The sequence below is a fragment of the Anabrus simplex genome, chromosome 1 (genome assembly GCF_040414725.1).
Source record: "Anabrus simplex isolate iqAnaSimp1 chromosome 1, ASM4041472v1, whole genome shotgun sequence".
In the NCBI taxonomy this organism is placed as follows: domain Eukaryota; kingdom Metazoa; phylum Arthropoda; class Insecta; order Orthoptera; family Tettigoniidae; genus Anabrus; species Anabrus simplex.
In genome coordinates this window covers 79134716-79159585 of record NC_090265.1, presented here as the reverse complement: position 1 = coordinate 79159585, position 24870 = coordinate 79134716, and the positions used below count along the sequence as shown (strand labels likewise).

Genomic DNA, 24870 nt, shown 5'->3' with positions numbered 1-24870 from the left:
CAGAAGTATTTCCGCTATTAGACCAGAAACTTCCAGAAGACCTGTCAACACTAGCTAAAGAATGCCTTAGCGCCACTTACTTCTATTTCAACGGGGAGTTCTACGAACAGACTGAAGGGGCCGCGATGGGGTCGCCACTCTCTCCAATAATAGCAAACATGTATATGGAACACTTCGAACAGAAAGCCTTAGCTACATCTGCCCTGAAACCGAAATGTTTTCTCCGTTTTGTAGACGACACTTTTGTAATCTGGCCTCACGGGAGCAATAACCTACAGCTATTTCTCGACCATCTCAACTCCATACACGTAAATATTCAGTTCACCATGGAAATAGAAGTAGACGGAAAACTACCGTTCCTGGATGTGCTAGTAATACGTAACCCCAATGGGACGCTGAGTCGCGCAGTATACAGGAAACCCACTCACACAGACAGGTACCTACACGCCTCGTCTCATCATCACCCATCACAAAAGCAGGCTGTCCTAACATCACTAGTAAACAGGGCCATAGCGATATCGGACGCAGAGCACCTCGAGGAAGAAAAAGAACACCTCACGGAAACCCTTAGGAAAAATGGCTACTCGCTCAATAACATCCGACGAGTCCTTAAAAAATCAGAAGAGAAGAAAGAAAAGACCGCCGCAGGAGAAAACAACGGGAAAGAAGAACTGACCCGCCAGAAAACAGCGATACTGCCATACATTAAAAACACTACAGACAGGATCGGCAAGATACTGGACAAATACAACATAAAAACTATCTATAAACCTCACCGTAAGCTAGCCCGTTATCTACCACCAGTAAAAGACACAATAGAATTACAGGCCCCTGGAGTGTATCACATTGAATGTAGCTGCGGAGCTTGTTATGTAGGTGAGACAAAACGTCTGATCTCCACCCGCCTAAAAGAACATATCCGTCACACCAAGAACCAAAACACAGATATTTCAGCAGTAGCCAAGCATTCCTACGAAACTAGGCACGGAATATCATTTGACAAGACCAAGATCCTAGCAGCTATCCCTTGGAATATGGAAAGAAAAATCCGCGAGGCTATCGAAATCAAGAAACATCCGAATAACATAAATTTAGAAGAAGGATACAAAATCAGTAATTCTTGGATGCCCATCATTCATAGTTTAAGACATACAGACCACAACATAAACACACGGGCCGCAACCCCATTACATAACAGCGCGGGCAAGCCCCCACTACCTGGCTGTGACATAAACTTTCCAGAAGCCTCGCGAGACAGCCAGGGCTTACGCCAACCAGATAGGCTAGGATATAAAAGGCCAAGATCAAGGCCACTCTAGTAGTGTAACTCTACCGGGCGAGTTGGCCGTGCGTGTAGAGGCGCGCGGCTGTGAGCTTGCATCCGGGAGATAGTAGGTTCGAATCCCACTATCGGCAGCCCTGAAAATGGTTTTCCGTGGTTTCCCATTTTCACACCAGGCAAATGCTGGGGCTGTACCTTAATTAAGGCCACGGCCGCTTCCTTCCAACTCCTAGGCCTTTCCTATCCCATCGTCGCCATACGACCTATCTGTGTCGGTGCGACGTAAAGCCCCTAGCAAAAAAAAAAGTAGTGTAACTCTGCCTGGGAGACTGATTACCTCGGATCGAGTAGGGGTATTTCAGTCGCCTTGACAATGAATACTGCAATGTATTCGAAACGTCGGCAAACTGTACGTGATACGCGTACAAGTACAACACGGTTCAACCCGGAAAATAAATTAAATAATTCTTGACATTGTAGTTAGACCCATTAAAGCCCGCACCTTCTTTCACTTCTGCGTTCCACAGATACCCAGGAACAATTATAATAATTATTTCCGGCTTAATGACAAAGTGGTTATAGTGTTTGGCCTTTAGTCTAAGGGTCCCGCATTTGATTTCAGGCCTGTTCGGGGATTTTAACCATCATCGGTTAATTCCGTTAGTTTAGGGGCTGGATGTGCATGTCATCTTCATTAGAATTCGTCGTAGGTGGAGTCCCATCTTCACATACACACAAGTCGCCCTCAGGCGTCAACTTGAAAGACTTGCACCAGGCCTTTCCGGAGGCCATACGCCATTATATCGTCGCTGCCGGGACAAAACCTCCTATGTGAAATATTTTAGCTTAGAACATTGGTCCGTAAGATTCTGTCATCTAAGGTGCAATGTTGTGTGAATATTGTCAAGGCATTCTCGCTCTTCATAATGTATGTGCTACCGTCTAGGGTTGGTTTATCCCCCGGACTCAGCGAGGGATCCCACGTCTACCACCACAAGGGCAGGGTCTTGGAGCGTGAGACATTTGGTCAAGAATACAACTGTGAAGGAGGTCCAGTACCTCTTCCAGGCGGCCGTACCTTCTGTGCTGAACAGGAGCCTTTTATGCGATGGGAGATTGGAAGGGATAGGTAAGGAAGAGAGAAGGAAGCGGCCGTGGCATTTGCCAGCAGACGAAGTCGGAAACTGCGTAAAACCACTTCAAGGATGGCTGAGGTGGGACTCGAACACCCTCTACTCAGTTGACTTCCCGAGGCTGAGTGGATCCCATTCCAGTCATCGTACTACTTTTAAAATTTCCTGGCTGAGCCGAAAATCGAAGTCGGGCCTCTGAGCGTGGCAACTAATCACACTTTTAAAACAAAATATTTTAGACCTTTTTACTCATATTTTCTTTACTCATTCTGTCCTTGTTTAAGGACGACACACACCCCGTCCCCGAGTCAAGGGAAATAACCAATTAAGGTTAAGGGAATCGAACCCGGGGCCCGTTGAACAATCCAAAGGTCAGTACGCTAACTATTTAGCCTTGGAGCTGGACCTCATTAACCAGTATACGACAGAGGTGGACATTATTATTATTAATATTATTATTATTGTTACGGAGATATCCGTGGTAGGTAGAGGTGAAAGAAGGTGCGGGTGTGAATGGGTTTCAAGCTACGAAATTAACGTGCAATGTAAAATTAATTTAAAATTTAACTAGGTTATATTTTCTTTTCAAAAACAAGAGATAACAATCATAACAGGTACAGAGTAGCAAAAATGTAGGTACAATATTACTGGATTCGGGCTCAGTGCCCTTACTTCATAACTCTTGGGCAATCAGCCCCGCCTTACTCCAAAAAAAAAAATTTTAGCCAAGGGGCAGAAAACCCCATTCATGCCCAGGAGCACTGGCTCCAAACATTACACATAAAGCCTGCACGAGGCATACAGAAACAAATTTCAAAGAGCGATCCGCTCTCAAAATTGTAAGCCTATCACAAGGCCACACCAAACTCTACCTTCAAGCTGTCCTCTAAGGACGTATTCACAGGGGTAAAATACCCAACCTACGGAGGTCTATTACATGAAAAGAAGGTTGATTACATGACCTCTAAAATAACAATTTGAGAGGAGGCGAACTTGCACTCCTAATATACTTTGTTTTTAAAACCTAATCTGGCTCTGGGCCGCTAACGCAAGGGCTAATCCCATACTACAGAGGTGACTTAGAGAAGAACACTTTACATTACATAAACGAAGAATAGTTTGAGAAAATAAGTTCACCTCAAAACAAATGTGAGTGGGAGCTCGAGAGGGTTAGCACTCTCTATCCCAATATGTAGCTTTACAAGAAAAAGATGAAAAGAGTAATTACATTTTAGGAAAAGGTTACATGATGGAAATGCTTCGAACCCGCCGCGAGTGTTAAACTGCAGACCTAGCAAGAAAAGAAGTTATTAATAGGCCATTACCTGGTATTGAACGGCTGAAGAAGAAAGAGGCGCTTCCCGCCTCCTGCTATGTACTTAATACACTGAAAGATGGAACAGAAGTGGCCCGGAGACCCCAAAATCAGCAGTTTAAATACTCTCGCGGAAGTTTCTAGGCGTTAGGGGAAAGAAAACACCCGCCCACAATGTTTTTATTGGATAGGACCCCGCAACAGATACAAGTTGGGGGAAGATACACCAGATTGGTCAGAAATTACTAAAAGAAATTCGGGATTGGATAAATCTAAAACAAGGGGAAAAAGAGGGGTATACAGCCAACTTAAACAATAACAGAAAGAAATTTAACAAGAAACAAACTTTTGAAATAAAAATTTCTCCAACAAAATAGTTCTTTGACTCCGCACTAGGGTGCGCTATTGTTGATCTTCAATAGTGTCCTCTAGAAGAGAAAGTTCACACTTCTTACTTCAAGCGAAACAAAAACACATCAAAAGTGACACAGTTCAAAAACTCAAAATTTTCCACGTGGTGACATCTTCTGAGAAAGTAGAGAATTAATAGAATAGATAAAGTTCAACCTTCCTCCAGAAGAGGAGTTTCAACTGGCGCAACTTTTAAATAAACGGTGTAGAGGTGTACCGCCCGGTACAGACCTCCCCCCCCAAAAGTTCCTCCAGGGGTGACACATGAAATCAGTTTGAAACAAAGTCCAAGTAATGATGTTGATACGAAGATAGATAGCAGAAGCATTTACAAGATTTCTTAATTCAGTTTCAAAATGTTGTTGTTGCAGGTGAATGAAAGTCTTTATGTTTGTAGAATTTGAATTTCTGAAGATAAACTTTTAATACTTAAAGGTGAAGAAAAATTTTGCAATGTCCACCAAATATTGTTGTTGAATTCCCAAGTGTAGTTATTGCTTATGGTGACTGTCCATGTAGTTGATGTAGATTGAGTCGGATGGCCAGACCGGCCGTTGCAGCTTGCGTCCAACGGAGGCCGCTCGGACCCCTCAAGTACCCTGAGATACCGCTCGCCCGCACTATGAGGGGAGCAGAGGTGTTGAAGTACGCCGCGCCCGCGGTGAACAGATACAGGCTGCGGGCATGTAGCAGGTCGTGCGCCGCACATCAGCCTTGGCCGGGAGGAGAGCTCCGGCTCGCCGTGCACATGTCGTCCTCGCTGGAGAGGAGGGGGCCCATCCCCCTCCCCAGTCGCTGCACGGCGCTGCGCGGCTGCGGGGGCGCTGAAACATTAAAGCTAGGCGGCAGAATTGTGTTGGACAATCATCTTCTTTGAGGGTACAGGCTTGTGGAGAGGTTGAGGGGCCAGCGGCGTGTAGATATCCATGGCATTTACTATTATGAAGCCACAGTGTAAGGTGGAGCAGGAGACGGGAGCGTGGTAATGGCCGTGGCAAGAACAGGATGGCAGTTTAACGGGTCGGGGCAGGTTTTACACAAGGCTTACATCTAAAACCAAAATATTACAGAAGGGGCAGAATGCCTTAAAAGTGAAACTCAAAAAAAAAAAAATAACCTTCATATCCTTTCAAAATAATATGAAGCAAGTTAACACAGAAATTACACCGGTTTCACCTGGGACAGGTGAACTCTAAATATCCTCTCGGTGGCTGGATTACTTAGCAATAAGGTAACCGGCGTAAGAAAATCGAGAATGATACAAGGCCCATGAAATCTGGGGGCAAGCTTGCCCGCGGGAACAAAATTTTTGACCATAACCTGGTCACCTACCTTCAAAGTGGTGGGTCTCCGTCCACGATCATACCTTTCCCTAACCTTTTCATGAGACACTTTAAGATTGGCTTTAGCCTTCTTCCAAAGATCTTTAATGTTATCCGGATCTATTGTCTCGGGTAGAATGTCATTCAAAGACCAGAGGTTATAGAGCGGCGAGTTGGGAACAAACTTGAACATCAAAGAAGCTGGAGTAAACTTGTGAGATTCATGAACCGCCGAATTCAAAGCAAAAGCTATCCAATGCAGGGACGTGTCCCACCTGGAAGGATCTTCATGATGATAGGCAATGAGTGCGGACCTGAGATTACGGTTAACCCGTTCAGCCAGAGATGGTTGAGGGTAATAAGCAGAAGTAGTTACATGAGAGATGGACAAGTCAAAACAGAATTTACGAAATAAATTTGATGTGAACGCCTTAGCATTATCAGATACAATATATTGACACGGACCAAAAGAAGCAAAAATAGAATTTAAGCAAGTAATGGTTGACTGAGCGGTAGCCAGCTTAGTCGGAAATAACCAGGAAAATCTTGTAAAACCATCTACACACACAAAGATGAACTTGTTGGCATTGCCCTTTGACTGGGGGAAGGGTCCCACATAATCAATATACAGGCGTTCCATGGGGCGCGACGCTTGATAAGAAGACAAAAGGCCTACTTTAGTGGACATGGTGGGTTTACAGATCAAACAAGATTTACAAGCTTTTACGAGTTCCCGAATTTCACCGTCCATACCTTTCCATATGAACATTTCACGAATCTTTTCACGAGTTTTAAAGATTCCAAGATGCCCCCCCAATGGGGTCTCATGATAGTATTTGAAGATCATAGGTACAAGACCCGCTGGAACAACAACTTTCATCAACTTATCATGCCTCGAAGGGCAACATAGAACACCATTCCTCAGAACATAAGGGACAGCATGTTCCCCAGAAGAAAGGGTTTCCATTATCGGAGCCAGCGTAGGATCTTCACGTTGGTATTTCTTGATATCCCTAAAGAGCATGGGAGCATCGGTTAGGATGGCATTAACCTCGGATAGTATGGACTCGGAAGGTGACGAACTGTCGACCGGTTCATGGGTCTCGACCTCGTTTGAAAACATACGGCTGAGTCCATCAGCCACAACATTTTCGGTACCTCTGATATGCCTGACATCGAATTGGAAGGCGGAAATACGGATGGCCCAACGGGCTATACGACCAGTACGACGCGGTCTACCTAAGACCCAGCTTAAGGCTTGGTTATCTGTCTCCAGGTCGAATTTGACATGTTCCAGATAGAGACGGAACTTTTCTAAGGCGAATAAGACTGCCAACCCTTCGAGCTCATAGATGGAATACTTGGCTTCTTGAGCCGATAGAGTCCTAGATGCATAGGCGATGGGACGCCTCCCTAGTTCAGTCTCTTGAAGAAGGACTGCAGCTACAGCTGACGACGACGCGTCCGTTTGGACGATGAATTTCTTCGAGAAATCAGGCATAGCAAGTACAGGGGCATTACAGAGAGCTAATTTAAGATCTTCGAAAGCGGCTTGTTGAGAAGGTCCCCACTCGAATTTGATGCCTTTCCTACGAAGAAGGTTTAAGGGCGCCGCTCTATTAGCGAAGTTAGGAATAAACTTCCTGAAGAAATTCACCATACCAATGAATCTAGCGATACCTTTGATGTCCTTAGGAGGTTTAAAATCACGGATGGCCTGTGTTCTAGAATGATCGACAGCTACCCCATCGGGTGACACAATATGCCCTAGGAATGACATAGAGGGCTTAGCAAAGGCAACCTTGGACAACTTGACAGTTAACCCAGCCTTACGAAGGCGATTCAGAACTTCTCGCAGATGATCTAGATGTTCTTCAAAAGTCTCGGAAAATACGACGACATCATCCAAGTAGTGATATAAGTACTCAAATTTGATGTCGGAAAAGACCCTATCTAGTAGCCTAGTGAGCACAGCTGCCCCCGTGGGGAGCCCGAAAGGCACGCGGTTGTATTCGTATAAGTTCCAGTCCGTGGCAAACGCTGTAAGGTGTTTAGACTCTTCGGCAAGGGGAATTTGATTATAGGCCTGATTCAAGTCCAAGATGGTGAAGAACTTGGCCTTACGAAACCATGAAAAGCAAGAATGAAGGTCGGGAAGGGGCACAGATTGCAACACCACCTTCCGATTGAGAGCCCTGTAATCAATGACAGGCCTGAAGCCTCCTTGGGGTTTCGGGACTAGAAAAATAGGCGAAGAATACGCTGACTTAGAGGGCCTAATAATACCATCCTTCAACATCTGATCGATGATTTCTTTCAGAGCCTTCATTTTAGGTGGAGATAGCCTATACGGTGGAAAACGGACAGGAATCGAATCCGTGACCTCAATTTTGTATTCAATAAGGTCAGTAACACCAAGAGTATCAGAGAACACCTCGGGAAACGACTGACACAGTTTCCGAATACTATCAGCCTGCTCCTCAGGTAGATGTCTAAGGTCTAACAACATCTCATCCTGGGTAGGCGAAATAGATGAACATGATACAGAATTACACTTTAACAAGGGAATTCTACAATTGGACGCAAATTTGAATGTGCACGACCTACTCTGGAGATCGAGCACAAGACCAGTGTGAGAAATGAAGTCCGCTCCCAATATGATGGGGCAAGACAAGTGCTTAGCCACAAACAGTTTGATTTTCCATGTAAATTTAAAAATACGAATTTTGACCAGTACGGAACCTAGAATTTCTAATGGCGATGAATTAGCCGAAACATATTGAATAAGAGCTGAGACATGGTCAGGTAGTTTACAAACAGATTTCAATTTAGAATACCATTCAGCCGAAATAATCGAACAAACACTGCCTGAATCTAAGAGAGCTGTTATAGGCTCGTTATTTAACTCAATCTTAAGAAAAGGAACAGGTGCGGGGATATCCGCCGCAATCCTAAGACATTCTTTAGGGCATTCAAAAGATGGATTTGAAGGCTGATTGTTCTCTGCATTTACAACCTGTTTACTAGGGGCTGAGTCTCGGGAAGATGGATTAGTCGACTCAGCCGAAGCCACTAGTCACTTTTTATTATTGGCATAGGTGGAATTTGCACCAGAAGTTGAGCAGGAGGGGGTGCTATTTGAGTTTGGGCAATTTTTGGCGATATGTGAGAAGGCCCCACACTTAAAACAGCCTTGTGATGAACCAGCTCCATTATTTGCCCTACTAGACTTGATCAGAGGACACTTATTGCGCAGATGGTCAGGTGACCCGCAAGCATAACATTTACGAGGGGTGACTGATCGGCGAGGTGGAAGCCGAGTATTACTAAAAGAAGGCGGGGGTTCTTTTGCCACACGCAAGGAATCGGCATACCTAACTCCTTCCGCAGAGACGGCTAATGCTTCCAGTTCAGAGAAGGTTTGCGGGCACGCCGCGAAACACAAATATGACCTGTAGGGTGGTGAAATCCCTTCGATAATAGCTTGCACGATCTGATCCTCAGGGAAGTGGAGAGCAAACACCCTAGTATAAAACTTAATATCTTGGATGAAGTCTGCCAGGTTTTCATCCAAGCGCTGTACCCGATAATAGTATTTCTGAATAAGAGATGACCTCGCGCGGGCAGGAATAAAATTTGCAAGCAGATGTGCATGGAAATCTTCGATAGATGACTGTTCAGCTATGGCTCTTACTATTTTATCTGAGAGAACCCCAATAGCATAAGGATAGATAATTTGCAAAATTTGACATGGGGAAATAGAAAACACAAGGGCATGATCCTGAAATTCCACTAGAAATCTTAAAAATGAAATTACGTCACTGGTGGTATTAACGGAAAACTTGGATATACCTCTGAGCAACATTGCCAATGGATGAGGCAAGCTGCTAAACCCGGGCGACATAGTAGGTAAAGGTTTCAATGGCAAGGAAGTTAATTCAGCACGTACATTGTTCAACGATGTGCGGCGTTCAGACTCGTTGTCCAATGGGGCAGCGATAGTTTGAGCAGCAACGGTTATCCTATTGCCTTCTCCCTTAGCAGGTTCTTCCTCACTACTTACATTCACTATGGTGGGCTGATCAGATTTGGGAGGAACTTCCCCAGTTAACAATTGAGTGACTTTACTAGACAATTCAGAGATAGTTTCAAGGAGCGTATTAGCTTGCTTCCTCTGAACGTCATTCACCTTCAGAGACAACAGATCATTAACTCTATTTGAAAAGTGATATAATCTGCCTTGCACACGCTTAATTTGGTTAGGAGACGGATCATTTTCATCAAAAAAACTAACTACGGAAGCTAGCCCAGTAATATTCTCCGTGATCGTGGAAAGAGAGTCGTCAATTTCTTTCTCTCCCAAATTGGGGATTGAAATGGGCAAATCAAGGGACTCTCTAAGCTTGTTAGTGTCTATTGCAACCGTGCCTCCAGATTGAACGTTTCTGATAGTTAACTCGTATATCAACTCCTCTTTGCGCAAATAGTTAAGGAGGAGAACATCGCGAGGGCCGGACATGATGACAGAACAATAAAAAAAAAACTCAAAAAATTCCAGCAACTGAGAAAATTGTTAGAGTTCGAATTAAAGCAATGTTTAGCCGTCAAAAGGGGCTAAATTGAGACCCATTCAACCACGCTCTGCTACCACTTGTTACGGAGATATCCGTGGTAGGTAGAGGTGAAAGAAGGTGCGGGTGTGAATGGGTTTCAAGCTACGAAATTAACGTGCAATGTAAAATTAATTTAAAATTTAACTAGGTTATATTTTCTTTTCAAAAACAAGAGATAACAATCATAACAGGTACAGAGTAGCAAAAATGTAGGTACAATATTACTGGATTCGGGCTCAGTGCCCTTACTTCATAACTCTTGGGCAATCAGCCCCGCCTTACTCCAAAAAAAAAAAATTTTAGCCAAGGGGCAGAAAACCCCATTCATGCCCAGGAGCACTGGCTCCAAACATTACACATAAAGCCTGCACGAGGCATACAGAAACAAATTTCAAAGAGCGATCCGCTCTCAAAATTGTAAGCCTATCACAAGGCCACACCAAACTCTACCTTCAAGCTGTCCTCTAAGGACGTATTCACAGGGGTAAAATACCCAACCTACGGAGGTCTATTACATGAAAAGAAGGTTGATTACATGACCTCTAAAATAACAATTTGAGAGGAGGCGAACTTGCACTCCTAATATACTTTGTTTTTAAAACCTAATCTGGCTCTGGGCCGCTAACGCAAGGGCTAATCCCATACTACAGAGGTGACTTAGAGAAGAACACTTTACATTACATAAACGAAGAATAGTTTGAGAAAATAAGTTCACCTCAAAACAAATGTGAGTGGGAGCTCGAGAGGGTTAGCACTCTCTATCCCAATATGTAGCTTTACAAGAAAAAGATGAAAAGAGTAATTACATTTTAGGAAAAGGTTACATGATGGAAATGCTTCGAACCCGCCGCGAGTGTTAAACTGCAGACCTAGCAAGAAAAGAAGTTATTAATAGGCCATTACCTGGTGTTGAACGGCTGAAGAAGAAAGAGGCGCTTCCCGCCTCCTGCTATGTACTTAATACACTGAAAGATGGAACAGAAGTGGCCCGGAGACCCCAAAATCAGCAGTTTAAATACTCTCGCGGAAGTTTCTAGGCGTTAGGGGAAAGAAAACACCCGCCCACAATGTTTTTATTGGATAGGACCCCGCAACAGATACAAGTTGGGGGAAGATACACCAGATTGGTCAGAAATTACTAAAAGAAATTCGGGATTGGATAAATCTAAAACAAGGGGAAAAAGAGGGGTATACAGCCAACTTAAACAATAACAGAAAGAAATTTAACAAGAAACAAACTTTTGAAATAAAAATTTCTCCAACAAAATAGTTCTTTGACTCCGCACTAGGGTGCGCTATTGTTGATCTTCAATAGTGTCCTCTAGAAGAGAAAGTTCACACTTCTTACTTCAAGCGAAACAAAAACACATCAAAAGTGACACAGTTCAAAAACTCAAAATTTTCCACGTGGTGACATCTTCTGAGAAAGTAGAGAATTAATAGAATAGATAAAGTTCAACCTTCCTCCAGAAGAGGAGTTTCAACTGGCGCAACTTTTAAATAAACGGTGTAGAGGTGTACCGCCCGGTACAATTATTATTATTATTATTATTATTATTATTATTATTATTATTATTATTATTATTCACGTCTCTACCGCTTCTCGTGCTCGTGCTATATGAATTACGAATCATAATTTCGATTCTCTGAGAATTTTTATACTTTTTGATAAACACATAAATCAAAGGTAATGCAATCATTGAATTAAAATTAGATGCAAGAAGAGCGCTGTAATTCTCTGCTGAAACAAATTCCACCGAGTACTTGCTACGGAACTTCCGCAGGATATTAATTTTGTTTTATTTTATTATTATGCAAGACAATCGTTGAAGTGTGGCGGTGTGGAAACCACCCTCACACACTTTGATACATTTGCAGAAACACTTGTTCCTCATTTGTCAAATGAAAGGAAAGGAAGAATGAGGGGTGTTGAAGAAGGAGGGAGCGAAGTGTAAACCCAGTCAGAACTGTGGAAAATAATCAGCACGGCTGCCGGGAGAAGAAAATACATTGTGAAACGCAGAACATGTTGCACGATAATTGATAACTTTAAAGTTCCTTTTTTTTTATGGAGCGTGTCAATATCCCTGTTTTTCACTACTATATGAAAATGAAAACCTACAACCTGTTTTCGAGTCATTGTCCACGTCAGGAACGAAATGAATGAATGAATGAATGAATCATATATAGGCTATTAGTATGTTGGGGTCGCCACTCCCAAAGTGATAGATGCTATGAAATGAGAATGGAGAGTGTTGCTGGAATGAAAGATGACAGGGAAAACCGAAGTACCCGGAGAAAAACCTGTCCTGCCTCCGCTTTGCCCAGCACAAATCTCACATGGAGTGACCGGGATTTGAACCACGGTATCCAGCGGTGAGAGGCCGACGCGCAGCCGTCTGATTCATGGAGGCTCTTTCACTATTATAATTCTTCAAATCTGGATACTATGAGGTAACTGTCTATATAGACTGTTTTATTTTAAAAAAATGCTATTTGTTCGGTGCATCGACCTATAGAGATATTTTGTCCCTACTTGCACCGTGTGATATGAACCAGCGTGTAATTGGAATGGAGGAAGTATAGTGTGTTGAATTGCCCCTACTTGCACCATGTGATATGAACCTGCGTGTAATTGGAATGGAGGAAGTGTAGAGTATTGAATGTGAGGAAAGGAACGTTAAGGACGACACAAACTCCCAGTCCCCAGGCAAGGGACATTAATCATTTACAATTAAAAACCCCTGACCCAGCGGGGAACCGAAACCGGGGCCGCCGGGTGACAGGCGGACGCGTTGCACCCTACATCGCGGGGCCGGGCTATATAGACTGTTAAATTTGGTCTGCAAGTCTCTACGAATCAATTATACGCCTACACAAGCAGATCTATGGTGCCATCGTGTTTTATATAGGCTATCTTACCTCAAAATTATTTGAAATGAGTCTAACGATCGTTGCCTTGATCTCTAAGTCCGATTCCCTTATTCTCCCCATGTGTGCATCCCCAATAAGACTCATGTCCATTTTGATAGCCCCTAATATACGACAGTGACGTAACTGTTGCGGTTCTGCCTTTCTTTTAAGCATGAAAAGTATCGTGCTCAATAATATCGGGCTCTTCCCACGTCTTGAAATCTTATCTATCTATCTATTAATAAATATTTGTGATAAGAGATTTTATCTTCTTATTCTTTCTTTCTTTCTTTCTTCTCCTTCTTCTTCTTCTTCTTATACCTTGCACAATTGGCACATTCGTTTATGTACTAGAATCTTGTGCATAGGATAGCAGGATCAGTCACCACTGATCTGGACTTTGGCAGTCGCCCAGGAGGCAGATTACTTGTCTATTTAACCTAATTTTTCTTAAATAATTCAAAGAATTTGGAAATTTATTGAACATCTCCCTTTGATTAATCCAATTCCTAACTCCTCTTCCTAGAAACGAATATTTACACCAATTTGTTTTCTAGAATTCCAACTTTATTGTGATCTTTCCTACTTTTAAAACCGGGCGAGTTGGCTGTGCGCGTAGAGGCGCGCGGCTGTGAGCTTGCATCCGGGAGATAGTAGGTTCGAATCCCACTATCGGCAGCCCTGAAAATGGTTTTCCGTGGTTTCCCATTTTCACACCAGGCAAATGCTGGGGCTGTACCTTAATTAAGGCCACGGCCGCTTCCTTCCCATTCCTAGCCCTTTCCTATCCCATCGTCGCCATAAGACCTATCTGTGTCGGTGCGACGTAAAGCCTCTAGCCTACTTTTAAACGCACTGCTCAATCTTATTCGTCTAACAATGCCATTCCACGCCATTTCTCCCCTGAAGCTCGGAACATAGCACTTAGTCGAGCAGCTCGTCTCCTTTTTCCCAAGTCTTCTCAGCCCAAACTTTGCAACATTTTCGTAACGCTACTCTTTTGTCGAAAATCACTCAGAACAAATGCACCTGTTTTTCTTTGGATTTATTTCCAGTTCTCGAACCAAATAATCCTGGTGAGGGTCCTATACACTGAAACTATACTCTAGTTGGGGGTCTTACCAGAGATTTATATGCCCTCTCCTTTATATCCTTACTACAAACCCTAAATTCATCCGTCGATCTTAACTGATGTCAGTGTAGTAATGAAGATCATTTTTTAAATGCTATTTGTTCGTGGCGTCGACCTATAGAGATCTTTTGCTCTTACTTGCACCATATGACATGAACCTGCGTGTAACTGGAATTGCGGAAGTGTAGAGTGTTGAATGTGAGGAAAGGAACGTTAAGGATGACACAAACACCCAGTCCCCAGGCCAGGGATATTAATCATTTACAATTAAAAACCCCTGACCCGGCCGAGAATCGAACCCGGGGCCGCCGGGTGACAGGCGGACGCGCTGCCGGACATGAAGATCCATTACTACGCCTATCGAGGACATTGAAATATAGGTTTCACGGAAATCATAAAGGTTCTATCAATACAAAATTATTATTATTATTATTATTATTATTATTATTATTATTATTATTATTTCAGGAATCGAGCCCGAGACACCAGATTTGGAAAACATCACCATTTTAAAATTTGACTCTAAATGATTTGACTTCGATTGCATGGGAAGGCAATTCACACTGAATGCATTCCAGAAGAGAATAAGTTCAGACAAATCACAACACATTAACTTCCCAACAATAAAGGCGACAGAAATCTTCGGTTTTGTTTGACTGCACTTAAAAATAAACAGGGGTTTAAGATGAACGAGCACAGGGAAGCAAATTAGGTTGTTCTCTTTTTTAAGTTGAACGCTTCTCCTCAAATACGGAGGCAAAAACTACAATATATTGTTTTCTTAGTTAAAATGTTTACTTTGGAAGTTGGAACGAGAGATTCTACAAGAAAGAGGAACTTCTTCCGCAGAGTTAGGGAATAAAAGATCGGTTCGCGTTGTTGAGCAGGGTTTCCAAATCACATACACACCACACGTTCGTCCCTTACGGCACCAAAAAAAACCGTCTGCATTCTCAATGTGAGACACACACACACATTGAGTTGGAAGTTCTGTCTCGCGAGCTGGATAATCACAATTTGATTTGGATTAAAACAAGAAGTTTTTCTTTTAAGAAGTTTATACTTCTTTTTTTTATCTGTTAAGTCATAACCAACAGGCTGCTTGGGTGTTCGAAAATCCTTAAACTGTAGCCGCATGACCTCGACATCAGAATCCGAACTACAGGAGCGAAACTTTTCATTTCGAAAATACCTCATGCTTACTTGGAAATACAGTGGCACCTCGATATCCCGAATCAACTCGGGAGCTAAATATTATTTCAAGTTATCGAAATTTCGAGATATAGAGAACAGCGTTTTTGAGCATGTATAGCACATATTTGAATCACGTGTATCTACGGGCTTATACTGAATACATTATTTTTAACAGTATTTAAAAATATGCAAACAAACTCTATTTTACGGCATCACTTTAACCCTTAGGGACTGCCTGGCCGAGGCGGTAAAGGCGTGCTTGGTTCGCCCGGAAGGACGTGGGTTCGAATCCCCGTCAGGAAGTCGTAAAATTTAAGAAACGAGATTTCCACTTCCGGAGGTGCATATGGTCCTGAGGTTGACTCAGCCTACACAAAAAATGAGTACCAGGTCAATTCCTGGGGGCAAAGGCGGCGGGGCGTAGAGCCACCCACTCTACCCCACCACGTGCCGAGGTTAACAATGGTGGAAGCCTTTAACTTCCACTCCTCCAAGAGCCTTCATGGCCTGTACGGAGGTGACTTTGCTTCTTTTTTTTTTTTTTTTTTTTTTTTTTTTGCACTTTAAGCCTTATTATAGTCACCTTTTTAGAAGACAGGATACAGTACATACAGTAGTGAAACAAGAAGCATACCTCGGTTAATACGTTTTGAAAAAATCCGCCAGTCTCTTTTATTTGTTACTGTTAACCTTTCCTACCTTCACGTTGAAACTTCTTGTCAATACCACGCAGCCGAGATTCCTAAATGGGGCTTGTCATCCGTGACTTCAGGGGTTGCTTTCGTACGTGACTAGTAATTAATTTACATCCGAGGAACAGCGAGGCTTCGCCGATGTTCCGATCACTAGAAGTTTTAGTTTTTCGGTGGCCGTCATACCAGCTCCGAGCATCATTATAAACCTTTCTTCACTTGTTAACTGTTCTTCACAAACCACCAATTGCACAGTTAATGTTGCACAAAATTCGAGTTACAGAGTATTTTTTGCTTCAAGGGAGGAAATGTTTCCTTCGAGATATCGAGAAATTCTTGTAATCGAATTTCGAGTAATAGAGACATAAATACACGTGAAAAATAGGACCAACAGCCGGGAAATTTAAGTTACTTCGAGATACTGAAAATTCAAGTAATGGAGGTTAGAGATATAGAGTTTCGACTGTAGTACAATGCCGACTTTGTGACAGGTAAGTGACATCACTCAATTAGCACGTTTCATTACTGTAAAGAATATTAGAGACTTAAGAACAATAAGACTAACATCAACATTTAAACAGCCGGGTTGAATGGCTCAGACGGTTGAGGCGCTGGCCTTCTGACCCCAACTTGGCAGGTTCGATCCTGGCTCAGTCCGGTGGTATTTGAAGGTGCTCAAATACGTCAGCCTCGTGTCGGTAGATTTACTGGCACGTAAAATAACTCCCGCGGGACTAAATTCCGGCACCTCGGCGTCTCCCCAAACCGTAAAAGAGTTGTTAGTGGGACGTAAAGCAAATAACATTAATTATTATTAACATTTAAACAAAAAAGGTAGGCCTCAGATAATAATCGGGCCGATGACCTTCGATGTTTTTCTTTTTTTGCTATTTGTTTTACGTCGCACCGACACAGATAGGTCTTACGGCGACGATGCGACAGGAAAGGGCTAGGAGTGGGAAGGAAGCGGCCGTGGCCTTAATTAAGGTACAGCCCCAGCATTTGCCTGATGTGAAAATGGGAAACCACGGAAAACCATTTTCAGGGCTGCCGACAGTGGGATTCGAACCTACTATCTCCCGAATACTGGATACTGGCCACACTTAAGCGACTGCAGCTATCGAGCTCGGTACCTTCGATGTTAGGCCCCTTAAAACAACAAGCATCATCATCATCATCATCACCATCAGATAATAATCCTCAGATAATAATCAATCTTTCAGCCGTCAATTCTATTCTATTCCCACATGCACCTGCTTTTTCTCCACTCCAATCCTTCTCTCTCCACAATTCCTGCACTCAGCCTGTCTACTGAATCTCACTCTACCTACACAACTTCATGAATAATTTCATTCGCAACAACAGGGACTGTATCCATGTCTCCCCACCAGTTATCTGAATGAATTATCCATAGGTCATGGCCTAGTCGGTGGCAATGTGCACACCCCACATGGAATACAATTATGGTCGACACGGTTAATCCGGGTTTTATTTCCTCCATTATGGCATAGCATGGGACAATGTTTGCTAAAACATGTGAACGTGGTCATACAGTACAAGTGCAGAGGTTGGTGAGTGAATTCAATTCACAGAATACAACTCTTATCAAAGATTAAGAGTGAATTCAATAATCCAACACAAATGTTCCTTGCGCAATACCAGTACAAGAGAACGTTTGTAGTTATTTTTCGTATGTTTCCAATGAATGCCTATATTATTATGTTGCAATATTGGTACGTAGGGGGCTGTCTGGGGGAGGCGGTAAACGCGTGCTCAGCTCGCCCGGAAGGACGTGGGTTCGAATCCCCGTCAGGAAGTCGTAAAATTTAAGAAATGAGATTTCCAGTTCCGGAGGTGCATGTGGCCCTGAGGTTGACTCAGCCTACACCAAAAATGTGTACTAGGTTAATTCTTGGGGACAAAGGCGGCCGGGCGTAGAGCTAACCTCTCTACTTCATCAAGTGCCGAGGTTACGGATAGTGGAAGCCTTTACTTTCCACCCCTCCAAGGACCGGTACGGAGAAGACTTTGCTTTGCTTTAATATTGGTACGTGGTTTATAATTTCCTCTGCTTATTTGTTTCTTTAACCTTTCAGTATCAATATTTCTGTGGATTGGTTCTAAAAGGGCCAATGTCATTTTTTAAAATCGGAATTGAGATATTAACTGATACAAACGCTTTTTATCCTGGCTCGCAACATGTTAAAAGGGCCAATGTCTCTGTTAAGTACTAAACGAACAGTTAACGTTTAATTAAATAAGCCCTTGCCAATAATGTTAGATTACCAATAAAGTTTAGAGACCTGGCAATTTTTAAAGAATACGATAGAAAAAATTAGCGTTTAATATGGTGACTTCCACAAAGAAAGTATAAAGTTATTTAAAGTTAGTTGTTGAAAGAAATAATTGGAAAACTTTAAGCAAAACTTCAAATTCACATAGCTCAAAAACAGGTTTTTTGACATTGGCCCTTTTAGAACCAAGCCACAGATTTATTCACCATTATAGAAGTCCATCTTGGGTTTTTCTGGATGTTTTAAGACTGGCTAAATTTGGTTAAGTAGTTGCAAATACATTACAAATATATACGAAGTTACTGAACATTCATGGAAGGAAAACATAAAAAATTGTTTTCTCTTGCAACTTTCACCAAAACTGCTGAACTGTGTGATCAGTTTTCGCATATTCATTCACTGCAAAATCGTTTTCACTATCGTCATAAAAGCTACACCTATGATCACGCGCCACAATATCTAAAACAGCATCCTCCATAATGGTTTCTTTACACCAGAAGACAGCTGACATTGTTGAGCACAAAGAATGGGATTATACAGTCCATTTTTACAAGTTGCTTTACGTTGCACCAACACAGATAGGTCTTACGGCGACGATGGGATAGGCAAGGGATAAGAGTGAGAAGGAAGCGGCCGTGGCCTTAATTAACGAACAGCCCCAGCATTTGCCTGGTGAGTAAATGGGAAACCACGGAAAACAGTCTTTAGGGCTACTGACAACGGAGTTCGAACCCACTAGCAGCCGAATGCTATCTGACAGCTGCGCGCTCTGAACCACTCGGCTAATTCGCTCAGTCATAGAATTATGGTAAAATATTGTAAAATGATGCATCGAATGGACTGTCGTTTTCGTAGGGCACTGCCCAGCTCCGTGGCTAAATGGTAGCATGCTGGCTATTAGATAAGAGGTCCGGGTTCAAATCCCGGCGAGGCCAGGGATTTTAACCTGAATTAGTTAATTCTTTCGGCTCGAGGCTGGGCATTTGTGCCATCGTAACTATTAGATTTCATCGTAGATAGGACCAAATTCACAGGGACTCACAGGTCGCCCACGGACGTAAACTCCAAAAGCCTGTACCAGACCTCTCTGGAGGTCATACGTTATTATTGATATTATTATTATTATTATTATTATTATTATTATTATTATTATTATTATTATTATTATTATTATTATTATTATTATTATTCACAGTGCACTGTCAGATGATATCGCCTCGTGTTAAACAATGGAACTACAGCGTCAGACTACACTCCGGACTGGGAGAGAGCGTCATATTTGAAATCCGAGTGTACTCGTGATTGGGACGATGGAAAATGTGTTGATCTCCGAGTTAACCCGGGGGTGGGATGGAAAAGGTTAATGACATTCGAAGCACAATTAATGCGTTCGGATGTTATGGAAGACGGAGCGAGATGGCTCTTTGCGTCATGTGGCTGTGAGTTTGTATTCGGAATATACTGTAGAGAGTTCGAAAACCACCGTCAGCAGTCCTGAAGATGGTTCTACGTGGTTTCTCATTTTCATACTAGGCAAATGCAGGAGTTGTACCTAAATTAAAGCCATGGACCCTTACTTCCCAGTCCTAGCCCTGCCCTGTACCACCGTCATCATAAGAAAGTCGGAGTTGGTGTAGAAGTAGCTTGCCTGTCTCTTCCCTGGTGGCATCGAGTTCGATTCCTGTGTGTGTAATTCTGGACTGAGGATAGGCACGGTGTACATTTACCCTCGTAAGAACAAGTGAGGAGCTCTCTGATAGGACAGGCAGCATTACGGGTCGTCTTGGCAGGTGAAGACCCTATGAGCTGATGCGCCACAGGGTTCATATTACTGAAGGCAGACCATGCTGTCAGAAGAGCTCTCAAATGCATTGTACTGTTATCTACCAAATAATAATAATAATAATAATAATAATAATAATAATAATAATAATAATAATAATAATAATCTACCGCTCTTCCCACACCTGTTGGGTCACGAGTGCGAACTGTGTCTCACATGTGGATTTGGACCTGTTTTACGGCCGGATGCCCTTCCTGACGTCAACCCGTGTTGTGGGACGTATTCACTATTGCGTGCTTCTGTTGTGGTTGGTAGTGTGGTGTGCTGTCTGAACGTGGAGCGGAGAGTTTCAAAAAATCACACAAACATCCCGTCTCCGAGCCAGAAGAATTAATCAGACGCGATTAAAGTCCCCGACCAGGCCGGGAATTGAACCTGGGACCCTACAAATCGAAGGCCTCAACACTGACCATTCAGCCAAGGAGTCGGACTTATCAATAATAATAATAATAATAATAATAATAATAATAATAATAATAATAATAATAATAATATGCCGTAGGTGATCGTTAAACCATCGCAATGGATGTAAAATTTGAATAAATTTCTGCCATAGCTTCCAAAATGGGCAAGTGAAATGAGTTGATTATCCGAGTTATCAATCTAGTCTGGAGTCGAGCCAAGTCTATAGCAGTCGTGTGTTGTAACCGTCAACAGACTTGTGTTCGTACCTGTGTGCATGTAGCTGCTATGTAAAGTGACGGTGGCGCGTGCCAAGTGAAAGGTGATAGCCGTCAATTGAGATTACAGGAGAGTCAGCCGTTCAAAGTACGTAGGTCTACCAGGAACGGCTATGAGGACAAGGGACTTTTGTTAATAGCCACTAATAAGTGAAGCCCTGTCATGTAGTTTTTGGTATAAATGTGTGCGTACTAATTGGCTCATTAGATCAACAAGCAGACAGTGTTTGATTCGTAACACCTGATATGATAATAACTCTAGTTCATTCAATATAGCTGTCCAAATAAAAGATGAACCGAAATTTGCGCACTCGCGCATCGCAGCGCGACACCTCACATGCCAGCAATAAAAAAAAGTCTCTCACAAAATTTCGTCCTGCGAGTATATTGGGCAGAAAAAGGACGTTGAAGAGTGGCAATCTGGCAACACTGCAACCACATGTAAGGTAATTACCTCTGTCAGCACATTTTGGTCGAGCATGTTTGGTGCGCAGTGGGTAGAGTTTTGGGTTAGCACGCAGGAGGTCGAGGGGTCGATCCTGGGTTGAGGCGCATGTTTTTTATTTCGTAAATGTAGTCCAGATGGTATGGTATCTGGCATCTTAATCGTCAACAGAGAATGAATGCACGCCCATGACTTGGAAAGGGCGTCTTTCAAAGCCGAAAACGATTGTTCGTCCATTTCTAGATTCGTAGTATGCAAGTGCAAATAGTTTCTAGAGGAACCGCTACAATCACTGTTGACGATTAAGATGCCAGGTACCATACCACCTGGACTACATTTACGAAATAAAAAACATACGCCTCAACGCAGGATCGACCCCTCGACCTCCTGCATGCTACCCCAATACCCCACCCACTGCACCAACTGTACAGCACGACTAATCTGCGCTGATAGAGGTAGTTAACCTACATGTGGTTACAGTGATGCCAGATTGCCACTCTTCCACGTCCTTTTTCTGCCGTATATACTCGCAGGGCCTCTGTGGTGTAGTGGTTAGCGTGATTAGCTGCCACCCCCGGAGGTCCGGGTTCGATTCCCGGCTCTGCCACGAAAATTTGAAAAGTGGTACGAGGGCTGGAACGGGGTCCACTCAGCCTCGGGAGGTCAACTGAGTAGAGGTGGGTTCGATTCCCACCTCAGCCATCCTGGAAGTGGTTTTCCGTGGTTTCCCACTTCTCCTCCAGGCGAATGCCGGGATGGTACCTAACTTAAGGCCACGGCCGCTTCCTTCCCTCTTCCTTGCCTATCCCTTCCAATCTTCCCATCCCTCCACAAGGCCCCTGTTCAGCATAGCAGGTGAGGCCGCCTGGGCGAGGTACTGGTCATACTCCCCAGTTGTATCCCCCGACCAAGAGTCTCAAGCTCCAGGACACTGCCATTGAGGCGGTAGAGGTGGGATCCCTCGCTAAGTCCGAGGGAAAAACCGAACCTGGAGGGTAAACAGATGATGATGATGATATACTCGCAGGACGAACTTTTGCGAGATACATTTTTTATTGCTGGCATGTGAGGAGTCGCGCTGCGAAGCCCGAGTGCGCGAATTTCGGTTAATCCTGTATTTTACAGACTTTTAGAATGAACGTTCAAAGTAATTTTGTGTTATCTACAAGCCATTCCATCCAGCAGGCAATTATACTTTTCATTACGACATCCGAAGACAAATAGTGGTTCGAGTTGAATAATTTCGAGTTGAATAATTTCGAGATGTGATACACAGTTTTCTGTTTCCTGTAATTACATTCACAGCACTATTACATTATAATCTGATAAGGATAAAACAGTGGCGTATAAAGCTTGCCAAGAAGATTGCTTGCAGATATTGACGTGTCACATGATAAATGCTTCGATCACTGCCGCACCACACAACTCGTTTGATCGCAAGGGGCAGAATGAATCCCATTCTAGTGCTGAAATCAGCATTAACATTCTTGGACGATGTAGGAAACGAAACCAAAGCCTCTGGATAATATCTAGAGATGTTAATCAGACCGGCGGGCTTGCTACTAGTTCATAATGGTATCATACTTCGCTATACACTTTCTGCAAAAAGAGAGCAGTACAGCAGAACTACAGCCTTTATCAGAAGTGCAAATATTAAAATTTCATGGTGTCTGTCATAAACTACCGTGCAAAATATAATTTCAATAAAAACATTAATAACTGATGGGGCATGACTATCTGATATGTATTCAATCATAGTATGGCACGGAGTATGTAGAGCATACAAAGTCAAATTTATGACTATCAGAAGAGGTCTGTTAGACTGGGGCCAGACCAGACTTGTCTGGCTACAGCTTGTTACCATAGATGAGAATGCAGATAGCGGCAGTTGTCAAGGCTAGTTCGTTCTCTCGCTTGCAGCATAGCCAATGACCCTTCACACCAGAAAGTCAACACATGTATTTCATGCCTGGTTGAAACTTCGAGGAGAAAGCTTTGATATTTACGATACAAGCATGAGACAGCTTGCTTGCACGGATAATCTATATCCCCTTAGCGCGGAGAAAAAAATATCATTCGAAAGCATGTTCCAAGAATTTTAGCCATCGGTGACACCTACCTCATTCAGAACCAGACGCATTAATCTACTGTAGCATAGTATCGGAATAAGTGTCTGAGATACCAAACAACGGGATAATCAGTCGCTCGTGAAAATAGCTCAAAGAGTGATATCACTGTTAAACACATGTTTTGCACTCTACATGAAAATTGTTATGACTAAATTTCTTATCGTTAATTTGTATGACTTTAGGTTTTCTTCATAACGTACAATATCTTCAGGATATCAGTTTTATTCTTTGTTACAGAAACACGTGTTAATTTTTTCTTTGTTATGGAAATAATGTTCAGTTCACATGCAACTGCAACGGGGAAAATGCTCTATGTGCATTTTTGACACTTCATTAATGGAAAAGCGGCTTGTGGGAAGGTCGATCTGCAGTACGTTGACAGAATATTGTTGCTACTTAGCTCGAGACACTTCTGAACGTGAATACAGACGTATGCGACCAAAGATGTCGTTCTAAACGCCTCCTTGGGTCGAACGTTTCTTTCCAAGGTTTTAAAATTATAAATAATAAAACCTCTGTTTGTGGAAATGGTATTGAACCCGAGTGACTTAGGCCCATAATCAATCATGATTTGATCGGTAAAATAATATGATACATTTATTGAAATACAGAGGAGTGTATTTGAAAATATTTCGTTTAGGTAATGTCGAAATCAGAGCGAAGGAAGGACGACAGACTGGAGCCTGACGGATTAGCTCAACCCGACAACTTTTAGCTACTTCACAGCAGGGAATATCATTAGTTGGCGTACAAGGAAATACAGAGTCCACAAATAAGTCTTGGTCAGAAAGAGGAAGGGGGGAGAGTCATACAAAGAAAACCCACCACATGAGTAAGACCTTGGGATATTTTTGGTAGGACGGAAATTCCATGACCTCATGGAAAATTACAGCGGCTGAGTGTACGTTCGCTAGCCTAAGTTCGAGCAGGTGGAGATTTAAATCACGTGACCGCTTGCCGGCCAATAGTAAAAATTTGATGGGAGACTCAGTGATACCATCTTAAGGAATGAGGGATGAGATATTTTCGTAACTACAAAAGTATTCAGGAATAAATTAATATGAGTACGCGGATGAATGTACTGAATTTATTAGATGTCACGCATGGAAAAATAATCAATACTTAATGGCAAATTAAATAAATTGAAGGCTGGATTTCTTGGAAACCGGACAGCTTGAATCTCATTGGCTGAAAGAAGACCACGTTGTCAGGGACGCTTACGAAGGCGCGAAATGTGAGGAGCGAAATCCACCCATATCTCCTAAATCTGTGATCACCAGGAGTTCATATTTTATCCAGCAGATATGCTAGCGGAGTGGATTAATTTGATGTAAATTTTAATTTCCAATTCGGAGTGCAAGTACCGATATTAAAAATCCACCCCCTCCCTAAGGGGTATGACGTCAACAAATCCGCGGGAAAAAGGCTTCATCCATATATACGGAGCTGAATTGACGGTCGCCAGCCACTTG

The 24870-nt window shown here is 42.8% G+C and overlaps 1 protein-coding gene across 1 annotated transcript in view; it reads right to left on the bottom strand.

The window, feature by feature from the left end:
• Positions 1 to 24870, bottom strand: part of LOC136856842 (roundabout homolog 2) — a 535367-nt gene that overhangs the window by 430098 nt on the left and 80399 nt on the right. The gene's annotated exons all lie outside the window — the stretch shown is intronic.